This window comes from Panthera leo, chromosome F3, assembly GCF_018350215.1.
Source record: "Panthera leo isolate Ple1 chromosome F3, P.leo_Ple1_pat1.1, whole genome shotgun sequence".
Taxonomy (NCBI): domain Eukaryota; kingdom Metazoa; phylum Chordata; class Mammalia; order Carnivora; family Felidae; genus Panthera; species Panthera leo.
Window position 1 is genome coordinate 30,033,161 of NC_056696.1, and position 26,205 is coordinate 30,059,365.

At 44.0% G+C, this 26,205-nt stretch overlaps 1 pseudogene; it reads left to right on the plus strand.

Moving 5' to 3' along the window:
* Nucleotides 1-207: 207 nt before the first annotated feature.
* LOC122211530 lies at nucleotides 208-26,185 on the plus strand (annotated as a pseudogene).
* Nucleotides 26,186-26,205: the final 20 nt, after the last annotated feature.

Here is a 26,205-nt window from a genome sequence, read left to right on the forward strand (position 1 = left end):
TTCCGACTCAAACATCAGAGAAAACGTCTCTCGCACAGAATTGAGAAGCTCACTGTCTTAAGGTGAGCCCGTCACAGCAGCAGCTCTTGGCAACTGCAACTCTTCTTTTCTCTCTGGGTGTCAGATAGCTCACCCTAAACCACCAGCAGCTTTCCATTAATGAGCTGAATTCCTCCGAGGCCCAGGTCAAGCGGCCTGCCCAAGGCCATGACGGAGGGCCCCTGTAGACTGCAGGCCCGGCAAGTATGGCTTCCTGCCAGACCATACCTCTCCCCTACAGTCTCCTTGAATCCCACTACGTGGATAGATACACCATCTGACACTGCCCCGCAGTGAATAAAGGGAAAGAGGAAACCAGCATTTCTTTCTGAGTTGAAAGCATATGGTGCTATCAAGGTGGGGAGGCGGGGAGAAGGAGGCCGGGGAAGATTCAAAAGTATGTTGGTCATACCTATAAGGGCAAGTAGCATAAGAGAGAAGAAAATGTTTTCTCGCTCCTTGGGCAGTATCTAAACAGCCCTCAGTCCAGGAAAGGAGAATGGCTGTCTGAGTGAGGACCAGCTCTAAATTGACTGGGCACTTCTTAGTTCAAGGGTAGTTGCTTACCCAGGTGACAATTTTCAAGTGAATGTTTCTTTATCATAAGATTTGATGGCGAATTTAATTGGCCCTGGGGCCAGAGGATAGAGAAACAGTACAGCCCTGTGAAGAATCATTGCAGGAGATCTAAATAAAATTCAGAAAAACTCACACCTCAATCCCTTCTAAGATGGCCACCAGAAGGTAAGAGTAAATTGGCAATCCTTAAAATAAGACCCTGATAGACTCACCTGGCTTCTTACACCATTCTTTTACTCAGATGCTTCCTGCATTTTTCATGAGGGAAGCGTTATCAGTTTTTGCTTCTTTAGGGAACCTTTCTGAGGCAGTCTGGAAGAGGTAGGTTCTGCAGGAGGGCGGGGTGGGGGAGGACTCTCTGGCTGCCCCAGGCCCCACCCAGCCACCCTACAGGCTAAGAGTGGTACCTCCCAGCACACTGGAAACCCATTCATGGAGCCTGGATGTGTCGAGCCACACCCATGAGGCAGTGCTGCACTCCTCTACGCAGGTGCACGTGGTGGGAGGCTCTGTGAAAGGAGAGTGACCCTGCTTATACCTCTGGACGTCTGACTGCAAGCTCGTCCCCACATCTCCAGCTTCGGGGCTGCCTCCAAAGCTCCCAAGAAACTCATCACTGGAGTCTTCTAACTTCAGGGAAATTCAGTTACATACGGATTTCTTTGGGACTTGCCTGAGTAATTCCATGTGGTCATTATTGGGCATTACTGGGAATCAGGGGACATTACCAGGTATCATTGGATAATCTTTGTGATTGTCATGTGAATAGGTCAGGCCCACCCACACTTTAAGGCCATCTCTGGCCCTGAACAGAGGGAGGGCTGATCCGCTTCTGAAGATGGATGGCACAAAATAGAGCTGCCCAGAACCAGGCTTCGGTTCTGTCCTCTTGGGGTCCACCTGTTTTATGTTTGCTCGGATCTCTGATGTTTGCTCCCCGACTCTTTCAGATGGAAGTCTCTAGGGCATAGACTCTCAGCCAGAGATTTTTGTGTATGTGGTTTACTGGAAAGTAGTCTCAGAAACAACACCCTGTAAAGGACCAAAGGAAGCAAGATTGGGCGGGGGCGGCGGGGGGGGGGGGAGTGGAAATGTGATACGGTTATAACAGAGGCTTGGCCAACTTCACAGTGAGCTCTAGGACAGGTATGGCCTTGTAGAGTTGTTCTGAATTGAAGCAAGTGCGCCAGACATTTTGTACTTCTGAGCTAGAGGGGTTCAGCAGAAGCCAGTTGCCATGGCAGCTCTTGGCAATAGACGGGGGCTGCTGGGGAAGGGATGTGTTTTCAGGGAGGTGGCTCCCTTCAGGTGAGGGAAATTCTCAGGAAGTCAGCTGTGAATTCTCAGGAGTCAACTTACGATTGCTGGGGGAATAAGTGTGTCGGTTCTTTGAGACAGACAGGTGGAGAGAGAGTGCGCGCACACGTGTGCATGTGCGTGTGTGTGTGTGTGTGTGTGTGTGTGTGTGTGTCTATGTGGCTGAGTGGCACACCCTGGCAAACACAGTAACCACCCCTGAGTGACTCAGATACATTTCATTTGTCTAGTAAATTTGCCCCATCTGGGAATAGCTCCTCCAGGATTATGGATGGCCTCTTTGAGAAAATTTACAAGATTAAGATTAATGGGACCAACTAGTTTCCACTATTATGGCTGCTCTTCAGGCCACAACTGACACTCATCATCTTCGTCCTCTGCTCCCGATTTCATACTCTCTCTTAACGTGGACACCTCTGCCCTCAGTTGGCACTAAGTCTGGGTTGCTTGCCTGATGGAATGACCAGATTCTCATGCCTGAGAGGTGCGAGGTCCCTGTCACCATGTCCTCCTCAGACCATGACTTGCTGGCCTTGTCCATTTGCCATCACAGTTAGGCAAGAGAGTACAAAAACGTGCTCCAGTGGATCAACTGTATGCCAGGCATATTTCTTTCTCCCCCCATTATAAGAGTCCTACCTCCTCCTCATGATCAAGGTCAATTATCCCTACCAGTATAGTGACTCCTTTTCTTGCCTGCTTGTCTCTAGGTACAAGGATCCTGAAGTGACCAGGTGGTACCTATAGCCTTAAGCCTTAAGGATATTTTTGCTGTGTCCTTAATAAAACATCGCCCCTCTGGGAACCAGGACCTCTAGACCCATAGAGCCTAAAGTTGTCGGGATGGAAAACTTGGATTTCTCAAGTGGGCCACCAGGAGTGATGGTAAGCGGGGCCATTCCTACTTCCATTTCCTGGTCCCCAGTCCAATGAACTCCCCCTATCAGGGCACAGCACCATATAACAGTTGTTGATTTAAGATGTAGATCCCATCCTGGAGGATGGTGTTCCATTCTTGCAGGTATCATCTTCAAGCAAACAACTTCCACTATGCCCTCAAAAAACCATTTCATTGCTTTATCAGGTCCACAGATTCTGTGTGTTGTGGTATTTCATAGGACCACTGGATCCTTTGGTTTTATGCCCACTGCCACACCTCCTTTTCCATAAAATGGGTCCCTTAGAAGTGACATGAAGTGAAACATTAAGCAGGTAGTAAGTTACATAATAAGTGACATATGAAGTGGATGTTAGTAGACTAAACATCCGTAGTTAAGTTGGCCAAAGCCTTGCTTGCAAGCAATCTGTATGTTGGTTTCAGTCCAGAATTGCTACCCCATCCAGGGTGAAAGGAATCTGTTTTGATCAATTTGCCACCAGGTGGCTGCTTGGTCTTCTTGAAGGATGATGCCATGTAAGGGGCTCAAAACTGGTCTTTATGAATGTTGAGTTGGACATTTGGCATTGACAAATAAGTTGCCTCTGGTGAGTGGGAGCCCATAGTTTAGGGTCTCTTCATGCCTCCAATTCCTGTCACAATGGCTGTCCCATTCATCACACCAGAATTAGAGTGACTAGTGATAGAGGTTGGCTGACATCAATTGGCCTAGTTGTTACATTTAGTTGATTATTTAGTTGGCTGTTTATTCCATCATGGTTACTCTCTGATGGACATTAACATACTATAAAAAGATTTTCATATTTCATGCCCACCTCTATAGATTCATAACATGTGTCTTTCTCAGATTTGGTCTCCAATCTTCTAAGCCTCTTCATTCTAGATCCCTGTCTTGCCAAGCCATTCACCACTACTCATGAGTCTTGGTATAGTCTAACTTCAGCTGACTTTTTTTTTCCATATACAGTTTATGATCACATATACCACCTAAAGCTTTGCATATTGGAAGGATTTCCTCCTTCTTGCTGAAGGCCACCGGTTAATGGAGGTGTAGTTCATCAGGAGTGCATTTTCAGCTTGCACTCACATTTTGAGCCATCCGTATATCAAGTTTGGCCTTTCCTCACCTCCCTCAGGTGCTCATAAGGTGCCTGCCACATGGTCATAGACGCGAACCAAGGGCAAAAGCATCAGCAGTGGCTGACACAGGTTTCTGGGCCCCTGATTTTGCCATTTGTACCTTCTGACTGTGCTTATGTCTGATCCTGGATGTCCTATTCCATCTTAACGATTGAAAGCTTTTGTTTCTGACCAGCCTTTCATGACTTGGTGGGTCTGATAAAGATCATCATGACGGGTAGTTCTGGCTAGTAGACCATGGCCACTCTGTGTCCTATGGTCAATGTTCCATCTCTACGAGGGTCCGGCAGCATGCGAGGAACTCTTTTTTAAATGTTTCGTTCTTCGCTATAGATGGCATACCCTCACTTCAGAAACTTAGGGTTCTATATTCTGATTCTTCTACTAGCGTTTGCCGTATACTCTGCATGCCATCTTTTTGGATCATCAGGTCCAACAGGCTGTATCGAATACGTGGCAGGCTGCCTGTACCACAGTCTGAACCTGCTGCACAGTCCTTTCTTTCTGCACCCCACTCAAAGCTGTGTGAATTATGCTATGGATTTCTAATTTCTACATCAGCAAGTTTCAGCCACTCTGCTTGCCAAGTTTTGCTACATTTTAGATAACCCACCTCCCCTAAATTATTACTGATAAGCACCCCTATTCTCTCATCGGCTGGCCTCCTGCCATCTAACATGACTCTCTCCCCTTACTTCAAGGCCTTTGCTCGTTGTGTTTCACTTGTCAGATTTACCCTTTCTTTAGCTTCGTCTAATCTCTCACCTTTCTACATAAAACCCTACCTTCCCTCTGAAGACTTCTTTGACTTTTTCCGGCAAGTCGTTCCTCTCCTCTCTGCAATCCTGTGGTACCTAGAGGCATGCCAATGCCCGTTGCCACTAACATACCTGTTGTTGAATAACGCTTGCCCTGTGCTTCATGTCCATTACCTGTTTTTACCCTAAAACTAAAATCTCCTTAAGGAATGCATCCAAATCTTCCTACAGTTTTTGTAGGCATGCAGCTAGTTCTTGGTAAATACTGCCTGATGGAGCTATTCCCTCCTTATCCCTCAGCCTAAACCATCGGGGCTCGTAGTATGACCCAATGTATGCCCTGAGGGCTGAGGATATCTTAGAGTCCACACTTGTCTTCTCTATACCCAATCCAGAAAGATTCTATGCATTGATAAACTTGTCAACAATCATGCAAGCTCATGAATTGTTAGTTGTCCCCTCAAATTGCTTCAGTTTGGAAATTTTGCCTTCTTGCTTGGCACAATGGTCTGATCCTGCTGCCAGTGTGCTTCACTAAGGAAGATCGTCAGATCCTGCCTGGTTCTTAGCCTCTTTTGCTCATGTCAAGTGTCGTAGACACCACTTACTAGGCACATCCCTCTCCCAAACTCCAGAACAAACCTGAAGTTTGAAAGATTTAAGAAACTACAGCTGTCCATTGTGTTTCAAATCCCCTAGACCTTGGGCTAGAAAGCTGAAGAGTTGACCTTGTCCTTATTTCTGAGACAGGCTCCACATTTGCCCTGGAGCCAAGAGCCGGATCGTCTTGTATCCCCTGCCTCAGAAATGCAACCAATACTCCAGAACCTGTTTTATTGAGGGTTTACATCACCTTGCACACTTCCCTGATTCTGTCTGCTCCTCTGGGCCTCCTGGTGTTGACCACAACAGAATTTACCAGTAAAGCTTCCCTTTTTAAGTCATATGAAGTCTCTTGACATTAATCTTTTGCCTAAGTTTCAGCTAAGTCCGCAGTCTACCTGTTGGATTCAACTTCTTTCACGCCTATTGTAGAATATTTCTGGCCTTTGCCTACTGAAGAGAGAGGACAAGCAGGGAGAAGAGAAACCTGTGGCTGAACCCTGGGAGAGCAGCATAATGAACAGGCAGTGTGACAGGTGGTGTGACAAACCAGGAGTGGTTCAGACAGGGTCTAAACTCAAGCCAGGTGGCATGACAGGTGTCATAGTACAGGTGGAGGCAGAAGATAACCTAAAACGACATTGATGATGTTATGGAGGTGTGGAGAGTGCTAGTATAGGGTCAACTCCCAGCTCAGAGGAAAAACGGAAGCATGAACTCAGTTACACAGTCAAGGCTAGTATTGTAGAGAGTGCCTTAGTGAGCACTTAGATTCCCGGGACTCTTGTCAAGACTTCAGATACCTGATTCCCACTGTCTGAGAGGCTGAGATGCTGGAATAGTTTCTTCTGCGGTAAGGCAGTTCGGACAGACTTTGGAAAGAAACAACCCTAAACTCTCCATGGTTAAAATAACAAAGGTTGATTTCCTGCTTACCCTACCATTAAGAGGTGGTGGTGTAGGGTCAGAAGCAACTCTGTTTCACATAGACATCACTCAAGATCCCAGGCTGATGAGATGCCATCATTCCTGGTACTGACGTCTCATCTGGAGGCTCAGATTTGCCTCTGGGTTTGTTGCTGCCAAGTCTAGAGAGTTGTATATAAACTATTAAATGTTTTGGACTCTTCTGATCACATTTCATTGGCCTGAATGACTCACAAAGGCAACTTCAAAGGGTAAGGCTCTGTAATCTTCCTATACCTGGAAGGAGAGGAGAATGGGATGTTGGAACACTAGCGATGCCTACCAAATGGAGTCAGAATCAACTCATAAGCTGGACTTTGCTTGTGTCTATGTGCTTGGTGGGAGCTTAGGGGACACTTCATTGTTGTCTCATCCTGGGAAGAGTAGAATAGAGGAAAAGGACAGGTTAGCTGTTAAGAATCCTCCATAGAGAAAAATGTATTCTGAACTATAGCCATAGTTTGTAGTCTGGAACCAATTCACCTTTGGTTGGGCCTCTACTTCTGGGCATGTGTCTTCTCATTCACCGCTCTTAATATAAAGCCAAACCCAGCCATCAAAATTGGCTATTATTTTCCATTGGAGACGTTTCTACAATGAACTTCCATGCTCTGTCTCCACTTGTTGTCATTATGTAAATCACGTCACATTGAGCTAGTTGGCCCTGCCTAGGATTGTGACCCATGGCTATAGAAAAGTCCCATAACTCATCTGGGAACTGAGCTATCTTCTTTGATTTTATTAACAACATTCCTTGACTGACTGACTCACTCATTATATCCTGGGAACTTATTGAAATAACTTCAGCTTTCCGAAAAAAAAAAAAGGAGTACAACTAATGAGATGTAATTCAACTTATTTTTTTAAAGAGATCTTTAAAAGCGTATCTATACACAGACTTGTTCAGACAGAGACACATATCCAAACTTGCTACCTTTCAGAACAAGGGAGTTGTACTTCACAGTTTAAGAACCACTCTGAAGAACCTCTATGCTGTCATAGAGTAGCAAGAGTCATTTCAATTGTAAAACCCATTGTGGAAATATCTCTGCCATAGATCCCTCAGCGGACACTCAAAAGAAGTGTTTTGTTCATAGGCAGAGCTTCGAGTGTCAGGACTGACAGTGTGGAAGGGTTTCAAAGAAGAGGCTAGGGGTGGGGGGGCGGGTCACAACTGCAGAAGATTCGAGTTGGCTCAGACCTGAGAGTCTCTCTGAGAAGCACTCTCCAGCACATTCCAGCAGGATCCATCCCAGGGCGATGCTCCCAAAGCCGTCATCACCTTCCAGGCTGGAAGCCACACTGATAGGAATTCTTGCTGGACACAGCCATGCAAGGAGGGAAGATTCTTAGAAATTGCTTGTGGATGTTCATGCTGTGTTTATTTGATTTGAGAAGCATTCTCTTCTTAACCAGCAGTTGTGGGCTTTTCTTAGCTCCAGGTGAAGGGGTGACTTCCGTCTTTGATTCAGTGCTCCTAATTGGGCTGTCCGTTAGTGGAGGTGGTGAGAAAACAATGCTAATGAGGTCAGGGGTTCAGTGCCCACGTGGGTCAGTTAGCTTTCCTTTGTTCTTTGGCCAAAAGTCTGTACAGGCAATACCTCGTTTTCTTGAGCTTCACTTCATCACACCTCACAGGTAGCATGGGTTTTTGCTTTTGTTTTTGCTTTCACAAGTTGAAGGTTCAAGACTTCAGGGGAGGAAGTCACTGCAGATGTGGTGGAGAGAACAAGGGAAGTGGGATTGGAAGCAGAGTCTGTGAGCAAACTGCTGCCGTCTCAGGATAAAACTGGAACCGGCGAGGAGCTGTTTTCTCACAGATGAGCAAAGAAAGTGGTTTCTCGAGTTGGAATCCTCTCCTGGTGGAGACGCAGTGAAGATTGTTGAAATGACAGCAAAGGATTTAGACTCTCATATGAACTCAGTTGATAAAGCAGCGGCAGGGCTTGAGAGGACTGACTCTAGTTTTGAAAGGAATTCTGGGGGTAAAATGCTATTGAACAGAATCACATGCTGTGGAGAAATCGGTCGTGAAAGAAAGAGTCAATGGATGCAGCCAATGTCGTTGTTGTCTTATTTTAAGAAATGGCCATAGCCGTGCTGACCTTCAGCAGCCACCGCTCTGATCAGTCGGCAGCCGTCAACATCGAAGCAAGACCCTCCCCCAGCAAAAAGATTAGGATTTGCAGAAGGCTCAGATTATGGTTACCTTTTATTAGCAATGAGTATTCTTTAAATTTTTAGTTTATTTTTGAGAGAGAGAGAGAGAGAGAGAGAGAGAGAGAACGCATGCCATCAACGGAGGGGCAGAGAGAGAGGGAGACAGAGGATCTGAAGCTGACAGCAGAGAGCCCAGTGTGGGGCTTGAACTCACAAACCATGAGATTTTGACCTGAGCCAAAGTCAGATGCTCAACCGACTGAGCCACCCAGGCACCTCAGCAATAAAGTATTTTTTAATTAAGGTGTATACATTTTTAAAGACACAATGCTATTGCGTACCTACTCGACTACAGTATAGTGTAAACATAACTTTTATATGCACTGGGAAACCAGAAAAGTCATTTGACTCGCTTTACTGTGATACTCCCTTTACTGAGGTGGTCTGGAACCAAACCCACAATATCTCCCAGGTTTGCCTGTAGTCTCTGTGTCCAGCTACTATGATGACAATAGAGATTGGGAGAGAGGAGGGGAATGTGGATCACTCTCTAATCTTAGACTCCCTGCAGTGAAGAACAACTCCAAGTTCATGTCCTTTTGCAGCAAAGTCACCTTCAGAGTTGGAGGACTGCCCGTTAAGAAGCAGTAAGGAGAATAAAAGGTAGAGTTCCTTGGGGGTGTTAAGGAGCCTGTAGCTACAGGATCCATGCTTCCAGCTACATCAGCTCGGTCATTTATGTCAATGAGATAACAGCAGAAGGAGAGATCATTATTATTTACAGCCAATTTTTAATTTCTTATTAGCCAAAGTATCAAAACCTTCTCAACATTTGTGTACGGAATTAAAGTGGATTGCTTTGAGTATCGTGTCTTTTTGTTTTCTGTCACTGGCCATTGGAGACTCAAATGAACGATGACATGCTCATAGATAGCTGGAAAGAGAAGCCCTGACCTCAGCCTTAGATCTGGCTTTGCAATCGCAATGCATGGTTCCCAATGCTGTGCACAGCTTTCTCAGAATTCCTCTATCTTCTGTAATGCTTTGTAGCAACATAAATCAGAGTAGGCAGTAACCAAGCATGGTGGAAAAACTATGGGCTTCTATGTTATCTTATGACTCCTTAGCTGTGTGTGTGTGTGTGTGTGTGTGTGTGTGTGTGCGCGCGCGCGCGCGCGCACGTGTGCACATGCATCTTTGGGAAAGCTAACTGATTGCTTTGAGCCTCAGTTTGCTTGCTTGTAAAATGGGCATATTAATGCTTACCTCATAGGGCTGTTGGAAGAATTGTATAATAGTCCAATGTGGTATTTGGCATATCGTAAGTATTTTCCTTGATGACTTGAGGTCTTATTACCAACATGCATGTATTTATTTTAGTCGTTTGGCAAATTTCCCCCAGTTTATTGCAAACCCAAATGTGTAGAGCATCCATTGCTAATCCTCATTAGCAAATGCTGCTGATTGCCTTCCTGTATCCCTCAGCCCACCTGGATTCACCAGCAGCTAAGATAGACAGTCAACCTCTTCCCTCCTCAGGGACCTGGGTCTTTCTTCTTCTTTGCCTGAGGGCCTTCAAAGCCTCTTGCAAAATCTAGAAGTCTAACAGTTTGTGCTCCCAGAGGCAACCTTAATCTGAACCGAATGAAAGATGCCTATAGTTGGAGTGTTTCTGAGACACATTCCATATGGTTTCCCAGAAGATTCTCAGCAGGACTGACCTGGAGTTGTCCACAGTGGAAACCCACTCATTAGTGCAGTCGCCTTCTTCTTCTTCTTCTTCTTCTTCTTCTTCTTCTTCTTCTTCTTCTTCTTCTTCTTCTTCTTCATTCTTCTTTCTTCTTCTTCTTCTTCTTCTTCTTCTTCTTCTTCTTCTTCTTCTTCTTCTTCATTCTTCTTTCTTCTTCTTCTTCTTCTTCTTCTTCTTCTTCTTCTTCTTCCTTCTTCTTCTTCTTCCTTCTTCTTCTTCTTCTTCTTCTTCTTCTTCTTCTTCTTCTTCTTTTCTCCTTTCTCTGCCTCACCTTCCCCATTTCTTCACTTGTGATTCCTGGATTCCCTTTGCAAATAAATTCTTAGCCCCCAGTTTCTTATCTCAGGGTTTTCTCTTTTTGGAGAACCCACACTAGAACACGTACCTCATAGGGTTTTTACTGTTAGTGTTTTAATTTATATGCGGTGTGCTTTATTTGGGGGGTGGGTGCAGTTCTAGGAGTTTTAACAATGTGTATGTCCATGTAAATACCACCACAATTAGGATCCAGAACACTTTCCTTACCCTAAAAATTCCCTCCCACTGCCTTTGTGAAGTGAAACCATCCCTCACCCCAACCCATGGCAACAATCCCTTAGAGTTTTCTTTTCTCAGAATGTCATGCCGTGTGTCCCCTTTTACAACTGGCTTCTTTCCTCGGCATAAGGCCTTTGGGATTCATCTGTGGTGCATGAGTCTCATTAGGTCATTCCTTTTCGTAGCCGAGTAGTATTCCCTTTTATGGATGCAAGACAGCTTATCAGCTCATTGTTGAAGGACATTTGGATTGTTCCCAGTTTTCTAAGATTATGAATAATGCTGCTCTAAATATTCACGTGGGCTTTTATGTCTCTAGGGTGAATACCCAGGAGTGGATTTGCTAAGTCTCATGGTAAATGTATGTTTCATTTTGTAAGAAACTGCAGAGTTTTTCCAGAGTGGGTGTACAATCTTGCATTCCCACCAGCAAACTGTCGCTCTATAATTCTGCAAGCCCTTGGTATAGTCCTTATTTTTATGATTTTAGCCATTCCAATGGAGATACAGTGGCATTTCTTTGTGTTTTTAATTTGCATTTCCCTAATGGCTATTGATGTTGAGCATTATTTTTTGTGTGTACTTATTTTGCCATAATATTTGTTCTTTGGTGAAGCAGCTGTTTAAATCTTCTGCTTACTTTTTGGGTGATTTACTTTCTTACTGTTGCATTTTGAGAGTTCTTTATGTATTCTGGATACAAGTTCTTTATCACATATGTGATATTTTCTCCCAGTCTGCACCTTGTCTTTTCATTATCTCAGTCATAGGATTGTTATAAGGACTAATGAGTTTATACATGAAGTTCTTTGAAGATGAAATAAACATGCTACCTACATGTCAATTTGGGCATGTAATATGGAGAAGTTTTGACTTGGCATTCAGACACACCTGGGTTTGAATCCGGGCTCAGTCACCCAGTAACTGCTTCGCCGTGAACTGTCTTGTTAGTCTCCTCATCTGTCAACGGTAGATAACAATAGTACTTTACCATGTAGTAGGGTTGCTCTGAGGACTGAATGAAATAATATATGCCAAGGGCTTAGCCCCGGGCCAGGATACTATGAATGTCCAATAGTTGAGAAGTTTCTATTCGTAGCACAGTATTCTTTTTCATCTCTTAGCCTTCGCATAAGCTCTTTTCCTAGCTAAGATGACTCCTATTAAGGGGGCTTGGCTTGATGTGCCCAGTTTGGGCCAGGCACCCCTTCCTGGTGCTCCCATCACCCTTGAACCACCTTCCCTCACTGTGTTTTAAGCACAGTGAGATATGATCCACTCGAGGGGCCAGGCTAATGCCTTTATCGTTGAAAAGAGTTCTAGGTCGTGTTCGATGAATGACTGAATAAATAAGTGAACAAATTTATCTCATGCTTTGTCTGGGAGTTCCCATTAGCCACCCCTCTGAGCATTGCCAAGTTCAGTCCCTTTAAGACAGCCCTAAACCCCCCATGCGGATGTCTATGACTTCCACCAGGATGCTGCTTGCACTCAGCCAGATACCGAGTCTTTGACTAGTTGGATGCCGAATGGAGAAACTTGAATGCTCTGCATCTATTTACTTTTACCACATGCCATAAAAATTAAAAATACATTGTACCACAAGTGCAGTATTTAGTGTTTCACTTTAATTACATTCAAGCGTGTTGCTAAATAGTCTTGAGAAAACCTTAATGACCAGCTGTTCTACCCTTTTCCCATATGTCAGAAATGGTTTCTGAAATCACATTCTGGGACAGTAAGGTTGTATAATTAGACAGTGTATAGTTAACACTTCTAGATTTTCCCCTTAAACTGTGGACCCTTTATGCTAACATATTGCATGATTCTGCTGGTTTGGCGCAATACAATTAAGTGACGTGCCAGGCAGCAGCCGAGCTATGCAAACTCCATCAGACTTGTTATCACTGCACCATTATTTCCTCATATCTCTTTCATCGTCAGGATGGCATGCTTTTGTGTGTGTGTGTGTGTGTGCTATGCAATATTCAGCATGTTTGGCTGACAAATAAACTTAGTGAAGAGGGCTGTAAATTTTTAATATTCCTTTCATAATGCCATTTATCTTACTAGAATTAGATGTAAGAGTGGCTTTTGCATCCTTTCGAACAAAGAGCTATCACTCAAATGCATAGCAACCATTTAAGGAAACAAGCTGAAACTAAACTTCCCCAAGGTCATAATAGAAGCCAATATTTTACTCTGCTTCCGGTGGGGGAACTGGGGATTCTTTCTACCCCCAGACTGGATTTGGGAGCTAGAAGAAGTTGAATTTAGACGATTGGTTATTGTGAACATAAGTCATTACTTACTTGCAGTTGCTTGACTCTGAGCTTAATGAGTTGTTTTGAAACCATAGTAATATTTTATTTGATTAAATTCAGCTAATTCTTTGATTTTTTTTTTTTTTGAGTTTAGACAGGAGACTGAAATAGAAATACGAAATAAGGTAATGGAAACATTCTACCAACGAATAATATTCTTTGGCTCTCCTTCTTCTTCTCCCCTCAAGAAAATGTACTTGACATTGTCCTAAATCACAAATCAAAAGGTAACTCTGATTTCTGATTGGGAATTGCCCAGATAAATACATTAAGGCCAAGTCACAGCTGAAGCTTTCTTCGGTCCTAAAGCATCACATTCATTTTTTAAAAAAGGCTAAGAGACATCTTTGGTGTTCGAAGACCAATTTCCAACATTTTTTTCTTCTAAGCTTGAATTTCCAATGACTTATTTAGATGTAGGCACTGACAGCTGTAATCATGTTTTAAATCTTGCTTTGTATCCTTAGTTATAATGTTGTTCAATTAATATTCAGAATAATGGAAGTGATGTGCCGTTTTGAAAAAGACTTGAATACAGTCCAATGCTTTGGGAAACTGACTCTCGAGAGGATTAATCAGCATTTAAAACTTGCATTAATAAAAATCTGATCTTCCCCCATGCGGCACGCATAATACTTTCCTTTTTTAAACATTTAGTTTAATAATATGGCAGCCTTTGTCATGATTTTTAAAGGGATTTTAAAATTGAGCTTCTTCAGATCAATTCTGCCTTGACCCTTGTACATAATTGGACACTTGCAATTTAAAAATATAAGGATGTTCTTTTGCATGGTACCCTAAGCTATATTTCCATTATTGAACATAAGGGCAATAGTGGACTACAACTTGGTACTTAACATTTCCTTTCTTCCCCCCTCTCTTTATATCCAGAGAGTTTTCAATCTTTCTTCAAAGCTCAATTATCTAAACCCAGTCCTCGAGAGGAAAAGAGCAAAAAACTACCTTTAAATAATGAAAAATGAGCATTAGCAGTAAGACCGTTTGCTGGAAATGGCATGATGTCAAACAATATTGATAATTTGTGGTCTCGTTTTATTTGTTTTTAAATAAGCATAAGTAACACTGAGTTGCTGACATGGAAACAAGAATTTGGATTCTAAATTCAAAATAAAATGACACGATGGAGAATGGACGGAGACACAGTGGACTGGAGGCTCTGTTTGGCTTCTAGCTAAATGGGGATGAAATCAATTTTAGAAACAGGGAAGAAAGATGATTGTGAAAGCAGAATAGAAAAAAAAAATGCTGTTTTATCCTAGTCGGGTAATTGGTTGCTTTATGACCAGAAATAAAGTCAAGAGAGCACGCGCTTCTGCTCGTTCTTGCTCTTAGACCAGCGGCTTGCTCTCTGGCCCGGGGCCAGCTGCCTTTCCTCCGCCGAGACCCTGTCTGACGCTGCTGACCATCGGGACAGAGAAAGGTCTCCTTCACGGTGCCAAAGGTGGCCTGGAAGGATTTTATTCTTCCCCTTGCATGGTTTTAGAAAAAAATCTCTTAGCTTCTATGATGAAGCAGTAGATACCGCGGAGCAAATTCTTATCACTGCTGGGCCTTATTAGGATTTTATAGCAGGCACGGCAAATGGTCAATAAATGCTTATTGAAAGAGTCTCTTTAAAAACCCTCATTAAGTGCCTGCCCACCTGCGGTGGCCGAACTAGCTTCCTGCTCAGGAGACTTGGGCTCACCTGGCCACCTTTCCAACAGAGGGGGCGCTGTTTCTCCTTGTAGCGCCAGGACTGCTCTGAGATGGGGGGTCATGCAAAGAAGGCAACTGAGGCCTTCGGAAAGGCCAGGATCACTGCCCCCTGAAGGAGCAGCAGGAACGGTGGGGAAGTGCATGGGATGTTGGGACAGATAGTAAGAGAATGAAAGCATTTATTTAAGATACGACTGGACAGTGAAGTGTTTTCACCATATATATGCCTAAGGGCATGTTACATTAACGAAGATGTTAAAGACACGAGGGTCAAAAACCAGTGACGCTTGATGGAAGCATTGGTGGCCCATGCACTTTTATCCACAGAACCAAGGACATTTGTGGAGGTGACTGAGAGCTGGTTTGAATGGAGAGGGAGGACCACTGACTGCTTCTGTCTTTCTTTTTCTTTTTTTTTTTTATTTAAAAAAATTTTTTTAATCTTTATTTATTTTTGAGAGAGAGACAGTGTGAGCAGGGGAGGAGCAAAGAGAGAGGGAGACTCAGAATCTGAAGCAGGCTTCAGGCCCCAAGCCATCAGCACAGAGCCTGACACGGGGCTCGAGCCCACGAACCATGAGGTCGTGACCTGAGTCGAAGTCGGACACTCAACCGACTGAGCCACCCAGGCGCCCCCTGTCTTTCTAATAGGAAAGTCTCTTTCTCAGACTATTGAAAGGATTTTTGTTTGCTGCTCTGTTTGTTTTTATTGCTCTGCAACATTTTTTCTGCCACGTGTGGCTGTCAGGGAGGTGGGTGACAAATCTGGGCCCTGGGCCCAAGTGGGTACCCTGCCCTCTTCTAGAGGGAATGGGGCAATGAACGCCTGCTTCCTGAATACGCTTTTTTCCCCAGGATCCTGGCATTTGGGGGATTTGTTTAGCTTCTGGGTGGTGGTGGGGGGGGGGGGTGCGGAGGAGGTGCTGGTGGGGGTGGAGATTTTACCACCCTGTTTTGTGGTCAGATTAGGAACATTTTGACAGGCTCAAGGCTCCCTCTGCTCTTGGCCCAGGATAATCTTTCTAAAATTCAGATGAGATTAGGTCAGTTCCTTGATTTCAAATGTTAACGGCTTCCCTTAGCCTATTAAAGGAAATCTCAAAGCTTTAGCATTACCAACAAAGCCTTCCCTATTTGACCCCAGGACTCCCGTCAGGCTGTGTCTTTTCTTTTTCCTCCACTATCCCCAGACACCTGGCACTCGGGTCTGAGTAGCCTAGACATCTCTCCTTAAACAGAAATGCTTTTCCTGACTCAGTGCCCTTGCTCAAATAACACCCTCTTTTTTGCGTTTGGTCTGCCTGGAGAGCTCCTACTCATCCTTAGGTGCCCAGATCAAATGCTGCCTCCTCTCTGTGGCTCTTCCTGGATTCCCCTGGTGCTCTCTCCTGCTTCTGCCTCCTTCACCCTATCCCCACTCAAGGGGAATTAGTCCTCCTAGATCTGTGTTCCCTCGACTACAGCATTTATCATTTGTGCTATAGGGACTTTTTGTTGTTTTTCCCACAAAACTGTGTATTATGCAAGAGTTGGAATGCTAGCTCCAAAGTTGTTATTTCATAAATATTTGTTGAAGTGAATTTGCCCTTCAATAAGCACTGAGTGTATTTCAAAATGTTAGAACTAAAAGAACATAGTTTATAGTTAAAAGGTTGTTTCCCTTAAGTCCATCAAGTATAATAGTATATCAATTAAGAGCTTAGACCTACCTTAGAATTTAAAAGCTGTCTTCCGAGGGATATCTATTTCTTTTCTATGCCAGACCCTAAGATGCAGTGATACATCTAATAATCACAGAAATATCTTTTTTTTTTTCCTGATTTCAGAAAAACTTAGGATGCAGGTCGATTAATTTCTTGGTTTAGACTCTATATCCAGTAGAACTCCCTACCTCCAATAAGATTGGCACTTGAATATGGATCTCTGAAAAGCATTTGATCAGATTCAATGTAAGCATTTGTCGCTTGCAACGCAGTGGGAGATGGGACTCAAGGAAGTTTTCTGCCCGGTGATGCGGCTGGGAAAAGCGGTGTTCCTTCAGGTCACATCTGCGGTGGAGTCAGTCGGTCACACAACCTCCAAAGTCACAGGATTTTCTAGGCAAGCCAATCTCAAGCCTAGTTGCCTATGGGGAATCATCTAGAAGAGGACGTGGAAAACTACAGCCCACAAGCTAAATCCAGCACGCTGCCTGTTTTTGTAACAATAAAGTTCTTTTGGAACACAGCCACACCCTCTTATTCTCTTGTTGCCTATGGCTGTTTTCATGCTACAATGGTGGGGTGAATAGTTGCAACGAAAATTGTACAACCCACAAAACTGAAAATATTTACCATGTGGCTTAAAAAAAATTTTTTTTTTAACGTTTTATTTTATTACTGAGAGACAGAGAGAGACCGTGAGCATGGGAGGGGCAGAGAGAGAGGGAGACACAGAATCTGAAGCAGGCTCCAGGCTCCCAGCTGTCAGGTGGGGCTTGAACCCACAAACCGTGAGATCATGACCTGAGCCAAAGTCGGAAGCTTAACCGACTGAGCCACCCAAGCGCCCCTACTATGTGGCTCTTTACAAAAAAACAAACAAACAAACAAACAAACAAACCATTTGCTGACCCTTGGTCCATAAGTTTCATGTTGGTTTTGTTTTTTAAATAATATAGATGTCTGAGCCCTGACTTAGATGGATTGGTAAGTGAAGGGATACATCCTGGCCATCAGTATCTTTAAGAAGCTCCATCCACATGTGAGTCTGATTACAGACCCTTCATTTTTATTTTTCAAGAAGTTATCCATAAATCGTGCTAAGCAAATTCTCACAGCACGAGGAATCTCTCTCTAAGGCAAGCCCCAGATTTTACTTATCTTTGCATCTGTAATACCCAACACAACTCCCACCATAATCTGATGCGATTAATGCTCTCGCTAAGTGAATGGGTAAAGGGTAAGGTGAGCAGTCTTAGATCACAGATGCAACTGGAACTCCCTGAAAATCACAATCAATTGCAGGTACCCTCTCAGGCCCTGGACAGGTGCCCAGTTCCTTTCTAGTGAGATCTCTTTCTTTCTTCCAACTCCAAACTAACCTAGAAAGACACAAATGCTACTGATTCTCTGAGGATCTGATACCTAAAAAAAATTGCCAAGAGGGTCAAATGATGCGTGCTTTGGGCTGCATAAACATGGTCATCTTCTCATTGCTTGGGACATTCAGGGGGGAAAAAAAATCAACTCATCATGAGAAATGGGGCAGATGGTATATTTGGCATCAGCAGCCTGCATAGATCAGAGATGCATTTATTTACATGACTTTGTTTGCATTGCGACCATTTATCTGGGCCCTTGCTCACATTTAACCTTTTGGAGGGTCAGGAAGGAGTGAGCCACTCTGCCCTTGGGATCGGACGGAGCAAACCCCTTATACAGATGATGTTCGCATTTCCTCCTACCTGCAAAACACTCATTTCTTACAGCATCAGAAAACATTTGGTTATGTTATCTCGTGGGTCCAGGAGGAGTGTGGAGGGTGCCAAATTTAAGAGCCATTGCCAAAGGCCATGGTTCACATTATGTACACAGCACGCCAGTAGAACTGGCTCTAACTCGTTGTAGATTCAAGCTCTGGCCTCAGAGGCAAAGGATCCCTGTTAGTCATTTCCAACTGGGATCATGCCCTTTGCCTTTGGTTATGAGATAGCTTTGTGTCTGTGCACAAACCATGGCCTGCAGGCGCAGCTGATTGACCACTGTGACTGACCTCTTCCGGGCCGGGACGGTGAGCCCCCAGAGTAGTGCCAAAATGGCCTCAGACCCCCGGGGTGACTTGGAGAATGCTCCCAAATGGCATGGGGCCTCAGAAAGGGCCTGGGAAACTTGGTTTGGTTCTAGACCTGGCAATGCCACGTGCTGGGCCTAGTCACTGGAGCTCTCATCTGCAAAATGGGGACAAGTTACTGTCTCTGAGCTTTGTTTTCCTCATCCTTCAACAGGGATGGTCAAAGCTGTTCGTGACAGCCCAGCTAATCTGCAGAAAACAGTGGGCACGGCAACTGGAGCCAAGTAAACGCTCGATGAAAGGTTTGGTTTTTTGTATTGCTATTATCGTGGCCATTATTATTGATATAGGCGGCTTGCTCAATGCTCATTGTGGTCGTGAGAATGGAGTAGCTGCTGTTGATGTGCTCTGTGAACATGCAGGACTTGGCAGATGTGAGAAACAGAGATGTCAGAGGGAAGGAAGGCGGAGTGCTTCTAAAGCCTACCTGTCAAAGCACATTTCGCCGTGGCTTCTGGGCCAAGAGTCCCGAATATTCTTTTTAAGTTTTTATTTCACTTCCAGTTAGTTAACATACAGGGTTCTGTTAGTTTCAGGAGTACAATTTAGTGATTTGACACTTCCGTACATCACCCAGTGCTCATCACGACAAGTGTCCTCCTTAATCCCCTTCCCCTATTTCACCCATCTCCCCACCTACCTCCCTTCTGGTCACCCTCAATTTGATTTCTATGGTTAAGAGTCTGTTTCTTGGTTTGGCTGTCTGTCTGTCTCTCTTTTTCGCTTTGCTCCTTTGTTTTGTTCCTTAAATTCCACATATGAGTGAAATCACATGCTATGTGTCTTTCTCTGGCTGACTTATTTCGCTTCGCACAATATTCTCTTGAGTTCCATCCATGTCTTTGCAAGTGGCCCAATAGTTTTGAAATAAGAAACTACTGTTTATTTTTCTAAACTCTTGAGAGACCAGTGGGTCATCCATGGGTAAGCGGTTGTTGTGGGGTCCTGTGTATCAGCGAGGAGGCAGCTGATGTGCTGGTGGGAATGTTCCCGAGCAGAACCAGAGTGGGGCCCGTGGCTGCAAGGGTTGCACTTGCTGCTGTGTGTGAGGCAGTCACAGAGAGACACGAGAGGTGCTGTGGCAGAGAAGGCAAGCACGTGGGCCATCCACCTGGAAGAGCATCGGGACAGAGAAGCAATTCCCTGGTGTTTTAAAAATGTGTTACTTCACTTTGCCCATGAACCCAGGGGTCCCACTCAGCAGGCCTCTTGGTGCTTCCCTCCTGTGCCTAGACCCATGCAAAAGGGGCCGTGCTTTGAGGAAGCTGAGTAGAGTGATCTCTCTCTTGGTTGAAACACGAAAAGACAGAAGAAATCAAGGCTGCCCTTGAAGATGATTGGAAGATGCGGGTTAGGGTCCGTTATTTCGTATAAGCGCATCGCAATGGTGCTTCGTGAGGAAAAGATCATTGCCCAGTGTGGTCTACCGGTTTTTCATGAGAAGTCTTCAGTGCAACTGGAAGAAATCCCAGATGCTCAGAATGACAGCCGCTGGTCGTGACCGTGGTGTCTCAGAAGCTCTGGCGCCACACGCCTCATGGTTGGGATGCCCCCAGGTGCCCCACAAGGCCTTGTTCGCACCGCTCGGAAACACCTGGGTCAAGCAACTCAGGAAGTCAGGTCAGTCAACAACAACCAGCTTGTTCCCACACATCTTACCTGCCGAGTGAAGTTCCAGGCAGATAATAGGTATTCAGTAACAACTTAAGATTAACAACTTATTGGGGCGCCTGGGTGGCTCAGTCGGTTAAGCGTCCGACTTTGGCTCAGGTCGTGATCTCACGGTCCGTGAGTTCGAGCCCCGCGTCGGGCTCTGTGCTGACCGCTCAGAACCTGGAGCCTGCTTCGGATTCTGTGTCTCCCTCTCTCTCTGACCCTCCCCCCGTTCATGCTCTGTCTCTCTCTGTCTCAAAAATAAACGTTAAAAAAAAAGATTAACAACTTATGATTAGTAGTAACATTATTAGTTATTATTATTAGTTATCAGCTATGTTTTATTAGTTGTTATTAGTAGTAACAACTTATGATTAGGAATAATATATACTCTTGGTCAAAGCTTACTAGATTCCAGCCACTTTCATAACTACTTTTTTTTTTTTTTTAATTTTTTTTTTCAACGTTTTTTATTTATTTTTGGGACAGAGAGAGACAGAGCATGAACGGGGGAGGGGCAGAGAGAGAGGGAGACACAGAATCGGAAACAGGCTCCAGGCTCCGAGCCATCAGCCCAGAGCCCGACGCGGGGCTCGAACTCACGGACCGCGAGATCGTGACCTGGCTGAAGTCGGACGCCTAACCGACTGCGCCACCCAGGCGCCCCCATAACTACTTTAACATGCGTTGCTTAATATGATCCTCACAAGGGCCTGATGCGATAGTTAACATCATCACCATCTTTAGGGGTGAACACATGTCGCCTCTGAGAACTTAACCTGGTCAAGGGCATACAGTTAAGTCGTAGAGCTGGGATTCCACCCAGGCCGACCGACTCTGAGGCCAGTAAACCATACGCAGGCCCCATAGACTTGATTTAGAAGTGATGTGCAGCTTTCAAAAGAAACAAAATGTTGAAATTAGGGGGGTGTCTGCTTAAGGCGTTTCTTTGACTGCATTTTAATTTTTGACTCAACAGATTTTTTAGGGATCCAAGTTTGGTAATAACTTAGTAAAAATTATGCAAAACAAGTATTACAGCACATAGAGCAAGTGCTCAATGATTGGTGTGACGGCATGGAAGGAAGGAAGGACGGAGGGGAGGAAGGAGGGAAGGAGAGAGGGAAGGAGGGAAGGGAGGGAAAGAGGGAGGGGAAGGAGGGAGTGAAGGAAGGAAGGAATGAGGGAAAGGAGGAAGGAGGGAAGGGAGGGAAAGAGGGAGGGGAAGGAGGGAGTGAAGGAAGGAGGGAAGGAAGGAAGGAAGGAAGGAGAGAGAGAAAGGAAGGAAGAAGGAAAGATAGACTAATTTGATGGTAAAAATAGAAATTGTGTGTGTCATTGTAAGTTCTCATATTTTCTTTCTTTCCACTTTCTGCTTCTTTATAATGCACTCTCCTCAGAGAAGTGGCTAAGAGGGACCCAGCACCGAGCATAGTTTTATGTCCTCCAATGTCGGGGTGGGGTGGCACAGAATTACAGCAAAGAGGGAATGACGCCCCCGTTCACCCTGTGTGCAACTCTACCCGCGGGACTGAAGGGAAAGCTCAAATCGGCAGTTCCCTTAAGCCTGGGAGAAGGAGCGAATGACAGCCAGGCTCTCTCATCAGCCAGTTACATCTTGGGGGTGTGTGTGGAGGGGGGGTGTTCGGATTTTCTCAGCTCTCCGCTGCCCTCTGCCCTGGCAGTCAGGGCGCCTGGAGAAGATGGGGAGTTTGCAGTCCTCCAGGGGCACCGCCTGTATCCACACCAGCCACCACCACTCTGCGGTAGCAATGGGTGTGGAAGACCGCACCGAGGTAGAGAACTCCTCAACCCGAGCCGATTCCAGCAGCACCTGCAGGGCAGACCACAGAGGGAGGCGAGGCGGCCACTGTGCCAGAGGAAGCTGGTGGTGGGTGTATCACACAGAGCCGAGAGGCCAAGGAGAGGTGATTTGGGGGGCAGCGGGGTGGGGGTGGGGGTTAGCCTGCTCTTGGATAGCACTTTGCAGAGGGACTGGACGGAAAGTCATGTTAAGTCCTCATCCCCAATGTGACTGTATTTAGAGTAAGGAAGTAATTAAGGTTAAAAAGGGTCACAAGGGTGGCATCCCGCTCTCATAGGGTTAGTGTCCTAATGAGAAGAGGTGCCAGAAAGCTCTTTCTCCTTCTCCATCATGTGAAAACACAGCAGAAAGGCTGCTGTCTGTAAGCCAGAGAGAGGTCTTAGCAGAAACAGCATTAGCTGGCACCTTGATCTTCGGCTGCCCAGAACTATAAGAAAGTAGATTCCTGTGTGTAAGCATGGTCTGTGGTATTTTGAGCCTGAGCAGACTAAGAAAGGAGAAAAATGAAATGCTTTAAATTATCTGCAAGCCCAATCTCTTGTAAGGTGTGCTCAGAGAAGATTGTAAAGTGAAAGGCTGTTTGTGAAACTTTGGCTTTCTTTACAGGGCTGAGGAGTTATCCCCAAATGGTCCAATTGAGCCCCAAGGTTTGCATATCTGGGAGGCCAACATTTATTTGGAAAAGTCTGGATGCATTTTGGAAATGAAAAGGGCTGTATGGAAAGCAGCACTATTAAAGCAGAGAGTAAATAAAAGAGGAGGGAAGCAATCTCCCCCCCTCTCCCCCCCCCCCCCCCGCTGCCAAAAAAAATGCTACAGAGAGAAATGCTTAGGCCAACTTTACTACTGAGTATTTCCTTTAAAAAAAATTCATGTCTCCTAAAACCAACTCCAAATGGGACCATATAAACCCAAACACTAGAGCCAGGGGAATTTTCCAGTGAGGGAGAACATTTTGATAACATTAGCAATTTAGTTTTCTCATAAGGAAATAAAAAGGAAATTAATTCAATGATTTGTTACGAATAGTTACAAAAATGTACAGTTTCAGAGATTAGTGGGGAATATGGTTAGTGCTGGAGGCAGCAATTCTCTGTTCTGCTAGAGGAGATGAATTCTAGTATTTTACTTGTGTGTCAGGTGGATGAGAGGAACAAGTGGCCCCAGGGTCCCGTCCCGTTGTCCTGGAAAAGGTGCAGACGTATAGGGAATATATCTCCAGCTTTCTCATCCTATTGAATTTCTCTTTTTTTTCCCCTTAATATTTGCTTGAAATTTTTCCGTCTTTATTGAGATATAATTAACACATAATATTGTGTTCGTTTAAGGTGTACAGCACAATGATTTGATGCATTTATATATTGCAGTATGATTACAACAGTAAGGTTAGTTAACGCATCCATGACCTCACATGGTTACTTCTGTGTGTGTGTGTGTGTGCACAAGTGCGTGTGTTGAGAACTTTTAGGATCTACTCTCTTAGCAACTTTCAGTTATATAGTACAATATTGTTAACTGTTGTCACCATGCTGTACATTAGATCCCAGATATTATTCATCTCAAAGCTAAAGGTTTGTGCCCTTGGACCACATTCACCCATTCCCCCCAGCCCCACCCTGTCCTTAGCAACTGCCAATCTACTGTTTCTGTGAGTTCAGTTTTTGTTTTTATTTTTTTTTTTTGGATTCTGCATATAAGTGAGGTCATACAGTACTTGTCTTTCTCTGACTTATTTCACTTAGCATAATGCCCTCAAGGTTCATCCATGTTGTTGCAAATGACAAGATTTCCTTCTTTTTCATGGCTGAATAATCGTCCATTACATGAATGGAATAAATATAGATATCTCACATTTTCTTTACCCATTCACATGTTGATAGATACATCAGTTGTTTTGATGGCTTGACCTTGGCTATGCTTTATTTATTCATTCATTTATTTATTTATTTTTTAAGTAGGCTCCACTCCTAGTGTGGAGCCCAACATGGGGCTTGACCTCAAGACCTTGAGATGAAGACCTGAGCTGAGATCAAGAGTCAGACCCTTAACCGACTGAACTACTCAGGCACCCCATTGACCTTGGCTATCGTAAATAATGCTAAAATGAACACAGGGCACAGATATCTCTTCAAGATAATGATTTCATTTCCTTCTCATAGATACCCAAAAGCAGAATTGATGAATCGTATGGTAGTTTATTTCAGTTTTTCTTTTGAGGAAACTCTGTACTGTTTTCCATAATGGCTGTACCAATTTATATTTCCACAACAGTGTGCGTGTTTCCTTTCCTTTATATCCTGGCCAGAACTTGTTATTTGTTGTCTTTTTGATAACAGCCATCCTAACACATGTGAGGTGGTGGTTCCTTGTGGTTTCGGTTCGCATTTTCCTGGTGATTCGTGATGTGATGGATGCGATAGACCTTTCCATGGACCTGTTGGCCATTTGTATATCTTCCTTGGGAAAATATCTATCCAGGCCTTTTGCGCATATTTAATTGGCTTATTTGGGTTTTGTTTATTTGTTTGATTTTACTATTGAGTTTGACTTCCTTAGATATTTTGGACATTAATCCCTTACCAGATATATGGTTTGCATATATTTTCTCCCATTCCATAGATTGCCTTTTCATTTTCTTGATTATTTCTTTTGCGGTGTCAAAGCTTTTTGGTTGGATGTAGTACCACTCATGTTTGCTTTTGTTGCCTGTGTTTTTGAAGTCAACCCCCCAAAATAATTGCTAGGGCCAATGTCAAAGAGCTTACTCTCCTATATTTTCTTCTGGAAATTTTACAAGTTTCAGGCCTTGCATTTCAATCTTAATCCATTTCGAGTTACTTTTTGTAAATAGTGCAAGATAGGGGTCTAGTTCATTCTTTTCCATGTGAATATCTAGTTTTACTGACACGATTTATTGAAGAGACTGTCTTTTCTCCATTGAGTGGCTTTGTCTTCGTTGTCCAATACTAGTTGATCATTTATGCATGGGTTTATTTCTGAGTTCTCAATTCTGTTCCAGGGGCCTCTGTATCTGTTTTTATGCCTACTGTCTTGATTACTCTAGCTTTGTAATATCATTTGGAATCAGGAAGTGTGATATAGTCAGCTTAGTTCTTTCTCAAGATTGCTTTGGTTATTTAGGGTTTTTCATGTTTCCATGTGAATTTTATGACTTGTTTTTCTATTTCTGTAAAGGATGCCATTCAAATCTTGACAGGGGTTGCATGGAATCGGTCAAGCCCTGTGACTAGTATGAGCATTTTAACTGTTCCTTCTTCTAATCCATGAACACAATATCTTTCCACTTAGTTGTGTTTTCTTTAGTTTCTTTCATCAATGTTTTATAGTTTGAAAGTACACAGATTTTCCACTTCCTTGGTTAAATTTATCCCTGAGAATTTTATTCTTTTTGATGCTATTCTAAATGCTGGGGTGAGGAGATACCCATTTCATTTTCAAATAGTTCCTTGTATGTATATAGAAATGCAACTGATTTTTGCATGCCGATTGATTTTTGTTGATTAGAAAAGGAATTGAGAGCTACTGAAAGGCAGATAAGAGATATCCAAAGAGAAAAAGGAAGAGTGAAACCATCTGTGAAAGATACGCCAAGAAGGGCCAGAATATCTGTGTGGTTCTGACTAATGAGATGACAGGTCAAGGAAGGCTATGAACAAGCTTTACACATTGAAAGCTCTCATGAACTCTGTGCTCATGGAAATGAAGAATGAGCTGGTGGTTTGAAAGTGGCTGGTTCCCTAAAAAAGAACACAGAATTGATAAAGACCATTTAGAATCTTGTGACGATTTCACCAGTCTGGGGTGCCATATAGGAATTGTCCAAAGAGATTATGAAGGCCAGGATCATGGAAGAGGTGTTAGAGGACACTTTTGAGAGCCCGGATGATCTGGAAACAACGGAAGAAGCAACAGAAGTGGAGTTGATAAAGTTTTGTTTGAAGCAGAGCCTTTGGCAAAGCACCTAGAAATGTGACTGATATACTTCCTGAGACCAAACCTCCAGGACGAACAGCCACCTCAGAAGACAAGGAGTAGGAAGAAGCCTTAGAGCCATTGCAGCCCTAGCTGGTGACGCTCCACAGTGT